Source organism: Anthonomus grandis, chromosome 17, assembly GCF_022605725.1.
Source record: "Anthonomus grandis grandis chromosome 17, icAntGran1.3, whole genome shotgun sequence".
Classification (NCBI taxonomy): Eukaryota; Metazoa; Arthropoda; class Insecta; order Coleoptera; family Curculionidae; genus Anthonomus; species Anthonomus grandis.
In genome coordinates, this window is record NC_065562.1 from 8,035,900 (window position 1) to 8,054,594 (window position 18,695).

Sequence of the window (18,695 nt, forward strand, 5' to 3'; positions counted from 1 at the left end):
ATCCCAATTAGGTTTTTCTTCAAGAGTATAAGATCTACGGCCAGCCCAGCTTTTTTAAGCGTTGTGTTATTTAAAGCTGGTCAACAAGGCGATCTTGACGACTATTCACATTTGTAATCTACTTTGCCAATGTTTAAGGTGCCTGCCTCCTAATAACGATCATCTATAACGATGTGAATTTTCCCAGGTCCAATGTCTTCTATCCATGCTTTTACCTATATGCCTCAAACTTTTTTCAATATAGCACATATCAATTGCTCTCTCTTATTTTGCGTTTTATTCTGCTCCTTGGCTACAACGTTTATCAGTTTTTTTTATCCTCATAACTCATATGACTTGGTCTCTTGGGAAGAATAATTACGTTGGTCTGCGCTTGTTTTAACCAGAGTATGTTGTGTTTTTCAGAGTAAGTCATGGGTCATATCCACCTTACCCTAAGATTTCGTATCCGTTTTAAATTCATATTATTATATTAAAGAGCCTTGGTATTTCTTCAGTGTTCTCGAAGAGATATTTGTGTTTCGAAGCGCTTCCTGATTTCAGTATATACCATTTATATGTCAGTTATTCTAAAAATCTCCATCAGAGCAATGGTTTGTATATGATCAGGGAACTTTATTGAGGTTTAATTCTTAGATATTTTTTAGAATACCAATGCAGAGTAGATGGGCTGCTATAACTGCCAAAGATTCTACTTTAAACTTCTCAAATGAGTGGGTAGACAAGAACCGGCGGTGTACATTTGTGGTCTGGGGGAACGAACTTAATAAATATACCTGGACTGCCAATAAAATGAAAAGTAAATGATCACTACTAGGGAGCCGCCATTTATTTTTCTTGTACTTCTTTAAAAATTCATTCAAGTTTCATTTAACTTGGGATAGATGCATGTACTTTAAAATATTTGGTTTATTATTCTGATAATCTCAAATCTTATAAATCTAAACTTAAACTTGAATCTTATAAATCCTAATACCATGAAAATGATGATCTAAATGTTTGCTTCTATTTGCTTAACAAGTTCAGTTAAAAACACTTTTATTTTTTTATATTTTTACTATTAGGCCTCTTACTTTCCTTCTATGTACAGTGTTTCCACATTAATACTAGGGTACAACCATCTATAAAAATCAAAATATAGATGATTTTATGAGGGTTTGTAATTAGCAAGGGTTTTTATAGTAAAAATAAACAATTCTATATATTATTCTATCATAAACATAGACAGACAACTCACAATAATTCGGTTTTGAGAAACAGTGAACCAAATACGTTTAAATGAGGATGGTGATACATTATCCACGTATTAAATAAGGAGGCAGCTATATCGCCTGTTGCAGACGATATACCCAAGCGTCGTTTACAAATCGCCAAAAACTAGACAATCTGCTGTACTCACAAGTCAAACGTCAGCGTCGTCAACGTCATTACTGTTATTTAATATTTTTTTGTTGGCAATACTAAAAATGTTCAGTGCGCAAATTCTGTGTACTGTCGCTTTCAACATATGAAATTCTAGGGTTGATTTCCATATCGAATGTCAAGACGTCGTTAAATCGGTATTCCGCGTACCTCTTGATATCGTTCGGTCAAAGTCGAGCTTTGTCAACATGCGGCCGTTGATTGAAAAGGGAAAAGATGCGCAAATACTGTATAAAATTTCGTGACCGCGGCAGCCAGCCGTTCTTTGCTTTATCTAGCAATTTAGAAGCCAAGAGGTGGCGCCCCCATACGTAGGAATGATGAAACTCGCTTGGCAGCGTTGGTATTAAAAATTACCAGACATAATATCGCAGAGAAATGGGAGTTTTCGCGTTGCCCTATTTCTGTTTGAGGACATATTCGCATATTCCATAGTATAAATTTGGGAGAAAATATTGAAAGGTTTAGTTTCATATATTGTTTTTTTTCTAATTTTTAAGTATAAAATCTAATAAGTAATATAAGTAATATACTTTTGCTTATTTTTAAAAGTACAGTATATTATAGAGTTTGCCTACATTTTGGCAGAACCAGAGGCTGTTATTTTTTATACAAGGTGCAAAAATATACATATGGTAAAGTGTTTTAAGCTTTTGGGCCTACGGCTTATAAATTAAAAAAAAATACCTTGAAAAAAAATTAACCTTAAAAACATATACAGGGTGTTCCGTTCATCATGTTACAAACTTCTATGGCAGATAGAAAACGTCAAAAGAAAAACAAAAGTTCATATAAACATGGGTCTGGAAAAGCTTCCTCAGGGAGCTAGAGCTCTTTGAAAATAACCTTTAAAAACTAGCTTTTTTTTAATAGCTCTGGAACTACTTCAGCTACCGCAACCAATTTTGAGAGGTAAATTATTGTTAGTACGTTTATTCTTTTGAACCTACTAAATAAAAAAAATATTTACCAGGGGCTTCAGAATCAGGGGAGTTTTTGGTAAATTTGGGCCCATTTCTTTAAGACTTTAATTTCTGCCCGTTTGGGTATTAGATTATGATGTTCCTATGCTTTTTACATAAAAAAGGTGCTCTTTTTCGTTTTTGTGAAAATTGACGAAAAGCAAGTTATGAGATACAAAAATGAATTATCTATTATTATTAATAAACAATTAAAAAAAAAACCTGGCGTAAATATAAAATAAATGTTTAAAAATAGTTAAGGTAGCCACTTTATTAAATTGGTACTCAAATTAATTAACTGTCACTTTAATTACCTTGAGGCATAAAATGTTGGAATGATTTAAAGTGTACTAAAAAACCAACAAATTAACAATTTTAGAAACCTAAACAAATTTTATTAAAAATTGGTATTACAAAAATAAACTTAAAATATTAATTGCTCAAAATGCCGGCCACCACGATCGATACATTTATTGTATCTACGCCCCATATTAAGGTTGACGTGGTTAAAAATATCAGGCGTGGTTTGGATTACTTCAGCAGCTGCGGAAATTCTGGCCACCAGGTCTTCTTCTGACTCGACTGGAGTTTCATATACGAGACTTTTCATATGCCCCCAAAAAAAAAATCTAACGGTGTCAAATCTGGTGAGCGCGCTGGCCAGGTGACAGGGCCTCCGCGGCCAATCCAGCGCCTTCCAAAATTTTCATTTATAAACTCGCGGACAATAAGTGGAAAATGAGCTGGCGCTCCATCGAGTTGTAGCCATAAGTTCTGTCGTATATTTAGGGGCAGATCATCTAATAGTTCTGGCAGTACATTTCTTAAAAAAATTAAATAAATATTTCCCGTTAAACGAGGAGGCAACATAATTGGACCAATTTAGCGTTCTCCAACAATGCCGGCCCACAAATGACCGAAAACTTATGTTGATATTTGCTAAAATGAATACCATGGATATTCATCATCCACCAATGGTTTTCCTCACTTCACACATGATTATTCTTAGAATTAAAAATGCCTTCTTTTGTAAATAAAGCCTTGTCAGTAAAAAGGACATATTTTGGAAATTGAGGTTCTTCTGTACACCGGTCAAGAAACCACTGGCAAAAATTCACGCGGGGCCTAAAATCATTGGGTCCTAATGATTCCACCTTTTGCAGGTGGTAGGGCCGAAGAAGCTGTTCATTAACAACGTTCCATACCCTAACATGATTTACATGCATCGCATCAGCAACTGCTCGAGTATTTACTGATGGGTTATCTTCAAATCGCTGAAGCACTTCTTCCTTAAAATCCGGGATTCGGATGTTCCTTTGCGCGCCATTATCTTGGCGTTTTATTTTAACAGAGCCAGTCTCCCTGAGCCGTTGATTGACCCTTTCAAAAAGTGTGTGAGCTGAGATTTGCCTTTCGGGAAACCACTCTTCATATAGTCCAGAAGCAGCTCTACCATTACATCGAACTTCCCCATAAATTAAAAGCATATCGGCGTATTCAGCAAAAGTGTAATCCATTACTTAACCGTAATAAAAAGGGAATTAATATCATGTAAAAAATACTGACAGTGACAAATTTAAAAAATACTGACAGTGGCAATGAATTAGCATTATTATTATTATTAAAATAATTAATTCAAGATACAGCATCTTAGTTTGGTTTTAGTCAATTTCCACAAAACGGTGATATTTACCGACTTTTACTAAGAGCACCTTTTTTATGTAAAAAGTATAGGAACATCATTATCTAATGTCCAAGCCATGTTGGGGCAGAAATTAAAGTCTTAAAGAAATGGGCCCAAATTTACCAAATACTCTCCTGATTCTGAAGCCCCTGGTAAATATTTTTTTTATTTAGTAGGTTCAAAAGAATAAACGTACTAACAATAATTTACCTCCCAAAATTGGTTGCGATAGCTAAAGTAGTTCCAGAGCTATAAAAAAACTAGTTTTTAAAGGTTATTTTCAAAGAGCTCTAGCTCCCTGAGGAAGCTTTTCCGGACCCATGTTTATATGAACTTTTGTTTTTCTTTTGACGTTTTCTATCTGCCATAGAAGTTTGTAACATGATCAACGGAACACCCTGTATATGTTACTCACCTGTAGATTGACTTTTATGTTTTATAGGGTAAGTTTTTAGCTGAAAACTTTTAAATGTATTTTTTTTAAATCTAAAAATGTCTATTGTAGATTTGATAAAGGTCAAGAAAATGAAGACCGAAACGTTATTAAAATTATATGTTAAAGCAAGATAAATTTTATGTTTTAACAATTACCAATACCCAAGAAAATAATTGATTTCAAAAATACATAAGCAGCATACATAACCCAAAAACAATCCAACCCTATATATCCAACCAAAGAAAATGGTAAAATTGAATTATTTTTGGGTTAATATTCTGGTTTGATAAATAGCATCATATTTCTTAAATTGCCCGGGCATTGGGCATTATGAATAATCGCCATGTAATTACATTGTTCATATTATACGAGCCCCGTCCCACTTCAGTTGGCCCAATTGAAAATTCTTAATAATTTCTGTTTAAACCCCCAAAAAAAAAGACAAATTTTATAGTGTTATATAGTTTTAAACAAATAATAAGATTTACTTACTCTATAAACACAACAAAATGGGAAAGTAAACTCATTTATATTGAACATATATTTATTTTTTAAAACAGTCGCAATTCTTTGAGGCATGGGGTTTATTAAGTTCTGATACTACCCCTGATTAAAACTATCCCAAATTTCTTGCTAGTGGATTTCGAACCTAATGAATAGAACCCTTGTATATGCCTAAAGAGTTAAAATAAAATAAAAAATAGAAACAAGAAATTTATTTCTACTATTTAAAATATGATTCAAAAATTTATCAATCAACCGAAATCTAATTTTAGAGATAACACATAATGTTTATATGAGATACTTTTTGGTATTGTAATATTGTGGAATAAAGATTCGATAAAAGAATAATAAATTCATTTTTTACTAAGCGGGCCAACTGAAATAAGACGGGGCTCGTATATGTTTTTAGCAGAAAATTTTACATAACGAAATAATCATAAATAAATGGTAGTAAAAGTATTTACATATAAAGATTATTTAAACAATCTTCATCAATATTTTTGATTTTATTTGTTTAAACATTGACTGAAGAGGCAAGATTTAATTTTTAATCATTGATTAGATACGATACGTATTTTGCTATGCGGCTTCTTAGAAGTTTGTTTTTTTCTCGTTTGCTGGTATTTTTCAGTTTCCCATTTGAAAAAACCAAAAGAATTTTCAAAAAATTAAGAGAATTGTTTTTTCTCTTCCTAGTATTAGTACATCCCCGATAAGCACACTCATTAATTTTGCTTGAATTTGACATAATTCAAAACAATAATAATACAAAATAATACGCCAAACATGCAAAAACTCCCTTAGACGATGCTGGCGAGCTCCGCTAAACAATAATGAGACACAAACGGCAAAAAGATTTCCGCGCGCGTTTGAGCGTGGCGCCATCTACCCGCCGCGCGCTTTTTGGGTCACGTTTTTGCCCGTAAATATGCGTATCTTCGCGCCTCTTCAATCAACGATGCGGCGTTCAACGTTAGAACCACCAATTCTAGGAATTCTATTTCATATTTCTATTTTCCCCTAGATGTTTTAGTGTTTTTTTTTTTCTTTTGCTGATTTTTTTGTTTTTGAAACTTTGTTTAGTTATAAAAATAAGTAAACTAAATAAAAAAAATAAAAAAAAAATCTTACTTTAGATCTGCCATTTGATTCTAAATTGATATTATTTTTATAATGTAATTTTAATTATTTCTAAAGTAATAATTATTTACTACGCCTCCAGGTGGCTTCGCCTTGCCTGAAAATATTATCTTGGGCATCATTTTAAAAACGTTCATTATTTATTTCTTCCTCATTGACTATGTCCTCATCTAGCTCTAAATTTGCAGCAATGCAGATATTGTGCAAAATGGAACAAGCATTTACTATTTTGCCAACTTTCTTTGGCGAATATCTTAAAACTCTTTCCCTCAATAGGCATCTAAGCCTTGATTGATAAAACACCATTGCACCTTTCAATACAATTTCTGGCTCGAGCATGGATATCATTAAATCTTCCTTCAGGAGTGTTTATGGCTGGATTATGAAAAGGGGTCATTAACCATGGCTGTAGAGGGTATCCAGAATCCCCAATCAGCCATGTATTGTGATCTGCTACAAAATAAAAAAAATAGGACTAAAATAAAACACAATACAATACATTTACCCCTGTATATGGGCACGCATATATAAAAAATTACCCTATATTATACTACATATTTTTTCAATTGGCACAAATTGGTTATGTAATATACCTATGTATTAATATCAGGGTTATATGTATACTATGTACCTTGGATTGTGATCTTTCCAAACGTTGTTTTACAAAAGAATTCCTCCAAATAAATGCATCATGGGTAGCTCCAGGGAATTGCGCGTTCACATTTAAAATCCGCAGATCATAGTCACAAATCTAAAAAAAATTGTGTGTTGTAAATATATAAATACTAAAATACCAAAACACCCAAGGTACCTAAGTATTACCTTTTTTTAGCATTTAGGCATATTTATAACATTTATGCAACAAAATTATTGTTTTAATAGGACTACATTTATTCTTTTTTTTTTTCTGTGAGTGGCAAAAAATTGAGGTTTTAGCTCTGTAATACCTAGGCACTTTTTATTGAAATCAATTTTTTTACATTGCCCCGGGCAGCAGAAGGCTCGAGCTAAAATCCACAAGTTTTTTCCCTTATATTGTCTAATAAACTATTTTTGTAACACCTTGCCCATTGCATATTTATTTAAAGAGAATAATAGAGACCACCAATTAATTACATCTACGAGTAGCTACTTACCAATTGAACATTTTTTGAGTGGAAATTTTTCCTGTTCAAATAATTCTGTTCTTTTTCATTAGGTGCCAATATAGCCACATGTGTACGTCTATGACACCCAGAATTCCAGGGAAACCTGTTGCCTCCATAAATCTTCCCTTAATTTCCATTTTGTCAGCAACTGCTGTTGGAAACTTTACCCATAAGTGACCCAATCTTTCTTCAATGGCATTGGTTACTGTGTGTATTGCTCGAGATGCAACTGGTTGAGATAAACTCAAATTAAAATTTTGCCCCAGGGAATATTGATATGACCCCGTAGCGTAGAAGTGGAGAGTAGCAAAAAACTTTAAAATAGGAGGAACTGCATCAATATTATCTGTTGTATCTATATTCTCAGCCACTGAGTTATATATATATATCGGGCCATTTCCTTATTCAATCTAAATGACTTTTTAAATATGTCAGTTCTTAAATCAAAAGGGATGGATCTATCCCTCGTCCTCCGTCTAGCAATATTGTATTGACGAATTTCTTCTAAGTGTTCCTCCCTTTGCAGCTCAACAATATTGTTGATATTTACAGGGAACATCTATAAGACAAAAAAAAACATACAAAAGACTTTAAAGCAAGCTGTAAAGTATGTATAAAAAAGACATATTATGCTATTTTTTTTATTTACAGGTATGTAGGTAGGTATAGCGTTGTCTGAATGTTAAATAGTTATAAATTATAGGATAAATATCTGTTATCTATCTACAAAAGGTACATAAACGACATGTTAACAAAAAAAAATTAAAAATCACAAAATCAGTTTTTATTTTGCAAACAATAACATAACCTATAAACTATAAATGTATAAATCTTGCATCTTGCATTTTATAGGTAAAAAACAAAATCATGGGGCCGCGTATTTTCAACTTAACTTAATGTTTTTAATTTATGATTTAGATTCTCTAGGAAGAAGAGACAGCATCTGTACCAAAAATATCACTGTAAATATAAAAATAGCAGAAAACCGTTTTCTAAACAATTACCTTAGGTACCTACTTCCTTTTTAGTTTTAGTTGTCCACTAAACCCAAATTTGCAACATAAAACTCCAAAAACCATATAACACAAACAATTAGCATAAAACTAATTATTAAAAAACGTGAAAATAGATAAAAATTGAATAACACTCACAATTGACACCCAACAAAGTCATATTGACTAGACAAATAAACACCACCCGACGTGCTGCCTTTAAAAGTCGCCACGGGGCTAAAAGAGTTCAACCGAGTTTGAGAAGTCTGATCTCGTTATGGTCTGCGGTTTTTTCCTTCTCTCAATACTAATCACAGTTCGTGCTGTTCGCAATCCTTGGCGACAGATGGCGTTAAAAGACCTATCACTAGCCGTATTTCGTATATATTTAGAAGCCGTACTGTTTAAGCAGTTTGAGAGGACTATGTTGCGGTGTCTGCAATTTAAAATTTCCTGACAATATTTTTGAACAGCAAATACTTCACATTGGAAGATAGCGTGTTCTCTCAGACAGACAGTAGGGTCTGCTGGTAATCGGAGACTCTTTTTAGTCGAGTATCTCAGGTGCCATATAATCTTTGTTCTTTACTCCTTATTATCACTACAAACCCTATTACAAAACAAAGAAATTCGAATACATAATAATATTTTAGCCTAACACCCAATTTAACACTCCATAACAAAAATAAAACAGTCAATATGATATGTTGCTACATTTTAACAAGTAATATAAACTATTAAAACAATAACAAATAACAATACATAATATCCCAATATTTGAATAAAATTAACAATAAATAAAAATATATCAAATTATTTACTATTAATTAAGATCCAACATTAATCAATAGCGATTCACTAATACACATCAAACAACCAGGTTCTGAAAATAACAAAAAAATATTAATAATAATATAAATAATAATAATAATAATATTACCCTATGACACTAATAGATCTTTGAACACTGAAATTAGATTAAACTTGTAATTTGCCTCTTAAAACTAGGTAAAGTAATGCCCAATATTTCAACTTCATTAGAATTAATACATTTAAGTGTCCATTCAATAGGGGAGTGGGATGCATAATTAGTGCTATGAAATGGTAGTGAGAATAATCTATTATGCCTAAAATTCCTAGATGGTATATTGAAAGATATTGCACCAAGGAGTTCAGGACAGTTTAACTGACCACTCACCAATTTATACAAGACGACCAAATTGCATTGATAAGTCCAACAACCTCCAGCAACCATGATCGTTGGGAATCCTCGTACCAAGCTTATATAAATAAAATCGAATAAATTTATTTTGGACCCTTTCTAGGTCAGTACAACAATTTGTGTAAAAAGGGGACCATATCATTGATGCATATTCCAACTGTGACACAACAGAAAATTCCCTGCAATTACGCAAAACAAAACCTAAAACTTTTAAGGAGTTAAGAACCAGATTAGTTATATGGGTGTTAAAGTATAGGTGCTCATCAAACCAAACACTAAGATACTTAATAATATTACATGACTCAAGAGAAACACCATCTATATTGTAAAATGAGTCAAACCTCTTATTTTTCTTGTAAAAACTAATAAACTTACATTTACTCACAATCAGAAACAGTCCATTGGCAATACACCATTGATTGAGCATATCTAAGTCACTCTGTAATAAAACTTAATCAGAAGAAGAAACTACTTCCCTATAAAACTTGACATCGTCGGCAAAAACTATAAAGAAACTGTTCCTAAAGCACGTATTTATATTATTTATGAAAATAGTAAATAGCAAACGAGAACAATATCCCCCTTGGGGACCTCCAGAGGTTATACTCACACCACTTGATCTGGCATTTCCGATTTTCGTCTGTTGAGTCCTGCCTGACAAAAAGTTCCTAAACCAAGCAACCATAATATTCGAAAAACCAAAATGTTTCAGCTTTCTGCGCAGTATAGTATGATCGACCCTGTCAAATGCCTTGGAGAAGTCGATGTATACGGTTTCAACCTATTCCCTCCCCTCCAAGATACTAAACAAGTTCCGCTGGAAAACCAACAAGTTTGTCAGAGTAGACATACCCTGTCCTAAAGCCATGCCTCTCACTGATCAATTGCTCCTTACTATAAAAATACAATTGGTCATAACTAAGACTATCCAGGAGTTTTGAAATGGCAGATTTTAGGCAAACACTTCTGTTATTCTCAATATTTTCACGGTCTCCATGCTTAAAAATAGGTACAGTGTAACTATGTTACCACAATGATGGAAAAAAAACTCCAGTATCCAAGGATTTTTTAAAAATGATAAAAAGAGGATAAGAAACACTGCATACCGTTTTTATCAGAAAATAATTGGTGGTAGTTTGGAAATTTTGTCGAAAATTAATCCAATAGATCAAACAGGGTTAGGGATAGATATAGACATACTCCCACTCGACTGCTCATTCTCATTGTTGGCCAAACCATTATTACTTTGACTATAAACGGTCGAAAAGAGTTGAGGAAAACCTTCAGCTATTTGATCGCAACCTATCAATTCACTCTTCCTATAATATATTGAATTTGGTAATCTGTTTAATGCTCTTTTACTATATTAGGGTCAGTATAGAGCAGCTGATCTAAGTTTAAGATATAGCTATTGTAACAAATATTCGATAAGGTTTTACATCTTGCTCTAAGATTTGAAAAAATGTTATAGTCAGCCACACCATTACTGGCCCCTTAGGAGGTATACCTGTGAGCTATTTTCTTTTGCCTCACCAGAGATCTTAATTCAGCCGAGAACCATACAGGAAACTTGGAGGTTATTTATTTTTATAGAGGAACAAAAAGAGCCGTGGCCATACATAAAATGTGATAGAACTCTGATACTGCGACATTTATATCGGATGAGTTTAATACCAAATCCCAGTTGATCCTACACAAGTAGTTATTAATACCAATTAAATCACCCCCTTTAAAATCATAGTAAAACTCTGCATATTCGATCATATGGACATGCGTCCTGCCAATATCTATAACAAAGTTATATGGCTTACGATGTTGTGACTCTGGAAAAAGACTATCGTCAGCCAGTGTTACTGAGAGACCGCTTATGTTGGTAAAAATAAGATCTAGGTAAACAAGTCTATCATTAGGAATAAAAATACTCTGATAGAAGTTTAAATAGGCATAACTTTGACCCAAAATTAATCCTGCTGAATTCAGCAGACAAGCAACTACCACCCCAGAGTCATCATTCTCCCAACTTGCATCGGGTATGTTAAAATCCCCAAAAATATAGAAATTAATATTAGAAAATTCTTGTTTGAGAATGTCAATTGTGTGGCATTGTTTTTCATAAATCCCGATATACCTCTAAATTCAGAAATTTAGAGGTATATACATCCCTCCAACTATGAAGACAGAATTACCACATTTACACAATAAAAATAGTTGATCTACTGAATTATATGGTAATTTTAACACCTTAGAATCTTTATTCTCCCTAATGTATATTAACACACCACCTCCACGACTCATACCACTAGTCAAGTGTGATCGATCACACCGGAATAAATTAAAAGAATTCACTGACAATTCTGGATCACTGTAATCATCTGACAGCAAACTCTCAACAAAGACCAAAATATTATAGTGTGAACATGAAATAACCTTAAGAAGGTCATTAGTTCTTAGACCGCCGACATTATAACAAAACACTTGCCAATGGGGTTACTTCACGTTTTTTGCTTACCCCTAGAGCTGTTATTGGGGACCCCCCTGATGTGTAATATATGGCATATTATTCCTATATTTTAAAACTATGTTTTGCTCACCTTCAGCTTTCCTTTTATTGAGCTCCGCCACTACCCTCTTTATGCACTCACTTTGAATTATACTTAAGTCGTTCTTGATCTTATAAGCATGTCTATTAGCCATTTTATTGCCAGTTATTAACACTTCCCTAGCAACTGTACTATCAGAAAACACAGCCTTAAGAGGTCTGGGTTTACTTTAAATTTTTTGCCCTAGTCGAATGACCCTGAATATCTTTACTGTTGCTAAATCCTTGTTTAATATGGCTAATAAATCTGATAACCTATGAAGATCATCCTGAATCCTTTCCTGAATCAAATTTAAGCTTGGTTCAGGTATATTATACACAATAACATTGTTAGCTCTGTCAGCCCTTTCATTGACCTCAGTTAGGAAGGTATCCATGTTTGAGTGATCGGTTCCTGGACTAGATTGGTTATGAGTATTCTAAGGGATTTTTGACCTCTGAAATTTTAGTTTCTAATTCGTTAAAAGAACTACTAAATGATGTCTTAATACTCTTAATGTCATCACACAATGATTTTATACTATCCATAAAATCAACCATCTTATTAGTCTCGTGCCTAATTTCATGAATCTGTGCTCTAAGGTGGCAACACGTTTTTCTACCTCGAAGAAGTTTTTAAGTTTGAGAGAAAAGGCTTTGCATATGTAAGGAATGGAACGGCCGACGATAATTTTATCAATCATTTCTCATCAGAAGGAGAGAACATTCCTTTGCTGCCTACGATCAGCTTGAACTAGATGGAGGTGCTTAAATTTTAAGACTACTAAACGATAGCTCCGTATATGAGAACAGGTTAAACGAAATTTTTAAATGAAAGATCTTCGAAGATAGACCTGAGATAATGTGAAAAATAAGTTATCAGCAATCCCACTTTACACATTCGTATGTCGAGGATTACTTAAAAGACTTTAATAACTAAAATATTCAAAAATTGATATAGCCTCAAAACAAGGCCGTCTAACTTATTGACCCATTTTAAGCCGAAAGGAAAAGTTTACCTACGGCAAATCCCATTGACCAATTTTGGAAACAAATCAATAGCTTTTGAGATGAGACACTAACTGTGGCCGTATTAAATAAACAAAAAATATACCACCAGAAAATTTATCAACTACGTAAGATGAAATTTGGGAATACTCTTAAAAGCAATCTTTCGGCTCTAAATCCAGATATCTTTTGGTCGAAGACCGATCCATATTATACAGGATTATTTTTAAATATTTCTACAAAATTCAAGGGCGTGCTCCTTGTACGAAATCAAGTAAAAAAGTTCCTATGAACATATATCCTAAACGTCTTAAATTTTACACTATAGGGTGGTCAAATTTAAAGAAAAAACTTACTTATTTCGATAAATTTAATACATTCATTCATGTATATGTACATGTATTTGAGGCATGTATTCGAATATTTTACCGGAAAAAACTTTTAAAAAATGCCGAAAATAAAGTTATAAAGGTAATACTTGATTAGAATAATCAGATTTAGGCATTATGGCTATTCACAATAATGGTTTTTATTTTTTTATGCGAAAACCGTGCATCAGGCGAAAAATTACCAAGAAACCAGAAATATGCTTTAAAAAAATAGAGATTTCAAAAATATTTAATATTGAAAGAAAAACTATTGGCGTACCCTTTTCTTTTAAAAAAATATTCAGTTTAAAGCCCACATGAATGCTTTCATCGAATATCAAATTTAAATTGTATATAGGAAAAACGCTATATATACTTAGAAACTACGTCCCAATTTTTAGAAAAATATCTACGTTTATTTATACTACTATCTAAGTTTTTTTCTTTCAACTTTACCACTTTATAAAGTAAAAATCAAAGACGTTTAGAATACTTTAATGCTTGATTTCGTCCAAGGAACACGCTTCTGAATTTTGTCGCAATATTAAAAAACCCTGTATATTTGCCAGTATTTGCAAATAATCTTTTTGTACTACTTATATCTGTAATAATAAAATCTTTGGTAATGGAGTAAAAAGAATTCTTTCAATAATGCTTATTCGAGCAATGATAATGGCATCCACGTTGCTAAAAACTTTTAACATGGCAATTCATATAATTTTAACATTTTTAGTATTTAGTTTTTTGTACATAGTATATCTTATACATTACATTGTATATCATTATAATTTATAAATAGTTCGAATGATAATATGATATTGATAGAAATATATGTATCGATATAGATATCGATATTATTTTGCAAGGCTTTTCTATTTTTAATAGTCTTGCAGCAACACAACTATCTTAGCTTTGTAAGGAAGTGATTTCAAAACAAAAACTAAATAATTTCATGTATCTGTCTGATATAAATTACAAAGACCGATCGTTCCAAAGCATTCGATTGATTACCAGATTCTATTCGATAAATTAGTCATTCTTTGTTTTCACCTTCAGTTTAAATGTGTAAAGATTCTTTGACTGATCAAATTCAGACAATCATAATCAATATAAGCTCAGGAATCCCTCAGGAAGAAGATCATAACGTCATTCAATCTCTTTGTTATAATGATATTGGAGTGCATTTTGGAATCATCTGAAAAATCGTATAGCGTTTAAAAGGTTCAGAATTGTTGCAGAGTGATTTGGATACTGAATCTCTATATTTGGTGCATTCAAATATTAAGAAATGTTGCTTTTTAAAATCTGCGTAAAAACTTTATAGAATAAGATCAACCTGCTCTAAAAAATAATGAGATCAGCCATTAAATTATGAACTATTTGATAATTGGGTGCCTATCTCAATGTAAAGCTTTCTTTGTTATTAGGGCTTTTAAATTATTTTATTACGGGTTCAGAGGAGCGCCTTGTGAATGGTTTAAGTCGTATCTCAATAACAGAAGTCAAGCTGTGAGAATTGATTCGACTATGTCTTCTTGCAAGCCAATACAAAGTGGAGTGCCTCAAGGTTCCGTACTTGGCCCTATTTTGTTTCTTATCTTCATCAATGACATTGCTAATCTAAATATTAACGGTAAAGTCTGTCTATTTGCTGATGATACTAGTTTTACCTGGAGTAATCTGGATATTTCTACACTTCATAGAACCGTATCAAGTGTTATATAATGCAAAAAAATGCACATCATCTGCCACTGGAAATTAAATCCATCACAGCTTTTTTTACATTTCGTAAAGCATTAAAAGCATTCTTACTGGAGAGAGCTTTTTACACAGTTAACGATTTTTTTTTTGTAATCATTGATTTGAAATTTCGCACTAGCTGATTATGTATTTTTACTATCTGTACATGTTTAGGTATACTGCTTTGTGTATCTATTTTAGGATTTTTTATAATTTTTTACTTTTTTAAACATTTTATACATTTTTTTTTAACATAGAGAGATTTCTTAATGATTTTTTTTGACATTGTATGTATTAAATTGTATATTTTATAATAATATTTTTGACTACTTACAATTTTTAAATTGTATTAATCTGTATATATTGTAGATATTCTATTCTATTCTATTTATTTATTTGTTTTTTTTTTTAAATATTGTTTTATTTTTCTTTTCTTTAATTGTGTTTTGTTTGTATTTTTGTGTCTTTTTTGTTTTACAGCTTTGTCTACAAATTGTAACAATTTCTTGACAATAAAGCATTGATTGATTGATTGATTGAAATTACTTGGGTTTTTTAATCAAAAATTGCAAATTCTTCTCTCTTGAAGTTGGTATACTAAATTAGTTTACTGCACTTTGGTTTTACCTCCAAAATCATATTGGCATCGTGGAGAGTTCAACATAAATGCCTAAAATCTTATACTTATTAAACCGGCATTATTATGATATGTCATGATGAGTGAGGTCTTTATTACAATATAGTTCGTTGAGGTGTCTCAGGTACAATCTTTGTCTCGACTTGGTTCTTAATTCCTAGACTTAGTATATGCTTATTACTTTTTCATATTTCAATTCAAATAAATTTATTAGTTTACAATATGACAAATTACAATTCATATATTTAACAACCCTTTTCTATTTTAATTATTCTTTAAATTTCATACAGATATACCAATAGAAGCACACTGCTTCATAGCCGTGAAACCTGAGAATTCGAGTGGCAGGCAGCGGTTTTGCAGTTAAGCCAAATAAGATAAATTTTTTAACCAACACTTAATCTTTCAAATTGCAGCTTCTAGTTTTTCTGTGGCATCCCAGGTCTCACCTTACCAATTATTACAGTCTCGTCTGCAAAACAGAATACTGAACCTTCTCTATTAAGAACTGAGAGAATGTTATTTATAAAGATATTAAATAAAAGTGGACCCGGTACTGTCCTCTGTGGAAGACCACACAGCACCGCGAGAGGCCCACCTACACTATTTCCAATTTTAACTTATTCTATTCTAACGAGTTCTATCCTTCAAGTAACATTCCATTAGTTTATATACAACGCCCCTAATACCTACTTTATAGAGCCTCTGAAGTAGTATGTGTGCACTTCAGAGTATCAAAGGCCTTTTTTAGGTCCAGAAAAGTTCCTAAAACCCTCCTTCCTCCACCTAGTCCCCCAAGAATAAACTCTGTAACCCCACTCAAAGCATCCTTAGCACTTGAAGTCCTTTTGAAAGCATATTGATTTTTAAAAAGTAATACCTTGAATCAAGAGATGATTGTAGCTAAATTAATAGGTACTTCTGAACTAATTTAACAATCGTACTTTTTGTACAATTTGCCTATAGTTAGACAAATTGCCCAAAAAAATTAATTACTTCTATATACCGAGACTATTACTGCTTATTTGAAAAAATAAGGATACACTCGAGTGCTAAAGAAACAATTTACATGTTTGTAATTTTGTTTTGATATTTCTGAGTTAATTTGATATTGACCACTTTCTCCATATGTTATTTTTTAGAGAGTTGATTTGATTTATTAGTTCATTTGCTGTGACGAAAGTAAAAAAGCAAGATTCCAAGGTTGATCCTCCGTAATAACACAGAAACATGTTAAGAATATGTCAGAAACATTCGCCTGCGATAATAGAAACATGACAGCAATGACCCTATTTCCTTACAGATGTACCAGAAATGTTTCTATATTATGGGATGTTTTTGCGACATTTTAGAACGTATGTCTTTAGTACATGATTATTTGTTATGAAAATAAACTACAAATGTTTCATTTTAAATCATTTATAGCAATATTTTTGATTTAGATCTTATTAAAATAAAAATAAATATTTAGTTGATAGTATTAAATGTTTATTATACATACTTTTATAATATAACAAGAATTACACTGTTTGATGATGATGATCTAAGTCCATTTATCATTACCATCTCTTTTTTTTTAATATTTAATTGTCACTTTTTCAGAATAAAATTATATTCAATTTATACTGCATGAGCTTTGTGCAAGTAGCTCTTACGTAATTAAGAACTCACAATAACTTAATAATGCACTTCAAACCTCAAATATAAATTATTTATAGCCTTAAATTTCGCTTTCAGTGACATATCTAACTTTAGCATGATCAGTCTTCTATTAAAATCCATTTAATCGCTTGTTAATGTTATCCGACCCCAAACTAGCACAAACTTTAAACGAATAACAATTTTGACACTCATGGCGCACGGCTACGTGCTAAAGGGCCTCAACTTAACACCTCGCTACTATTAACCAACAACCAGTAACGAAACTCATTCTCAGCTTTGCAATTAATTTTCAATAGCGGGGATGAGATATCGGGCTTCTGACTAGTTTAATCATATTTGGGAGGTATAATTAATAGTTGTGCAGTTAATTTAATTGGACATGTAATGGACGTTATTATGTAATGATTCGTAGTTAATATTATGCGGCTAATTTTAATGAAACAAACATGTTCAACGTTGTCAATTTTGTAAAAAATTGAGATTAATTTAGCAAAAATCACGCGAATCCAACTACTTTCATCTTCTAATTCTAGTTTCTTCTCCTTCTCTTCTAAAACTTACCGGGATGTTGAAGTATAACTACATTTAAGGGAAAAAATATACTCATGAATCAAATATTGAGCGAAATTTGGTTTTCAACAAAAACAAGTCAATATACAAATCATCTGAGTGCACTATATTACAAAAGTGATAAAGTTGAAATATCAGCAGTTGACTTTTGCGATCATTGTTAGTTATCAGATTCTTGGAGAAACTTAACAACTTGATGAGAGAATAAATTTCGTCATCAGCTATAAAGGGTTTCAAAGTTTGTTCAGCTATATGAATAGTTGTTCTTAAATTTTTAGACATCAATAAATTTGCCGAAGATATATTTTTAAAAATCGACATATTCCTATAATAAAGCAATGCCAAATATATATTATCTTTATGTTTTTCTAAAACTTTTTGGAACATGTTTTTGGCTGTTTGTAAATTTTTCTCAGCCATACCATTTGATTTTGCATATGTAGGAGAGCTACTTACTCTATGAGAAAATACCCACTCTTTGGAATAAATTTTAAAAACTTCTGATGTGAACTGAGGTCCACCATATACTATATGTACTTTGATATTAGAGTAAATATTTTTTATTATACAGTTCAAATAAGTCACACTTAATTTTATTACATGGTAACAAAGATATGTTATG

At 32.0% G+C, this 18,695-nt stretch overlaps 1 protein-coding gene across 1 annotated transcript in view; it reads left to right on the top strand.

Annotated features, from left to right (window-relative positions):
* Positions 1–18,695, top strand: part of LOC126746611 (rho GTPase-activating protein 100F) — a 358,577-nt gene that overhangs the window by 200,846 nt on the left and 139,036 nt on the right.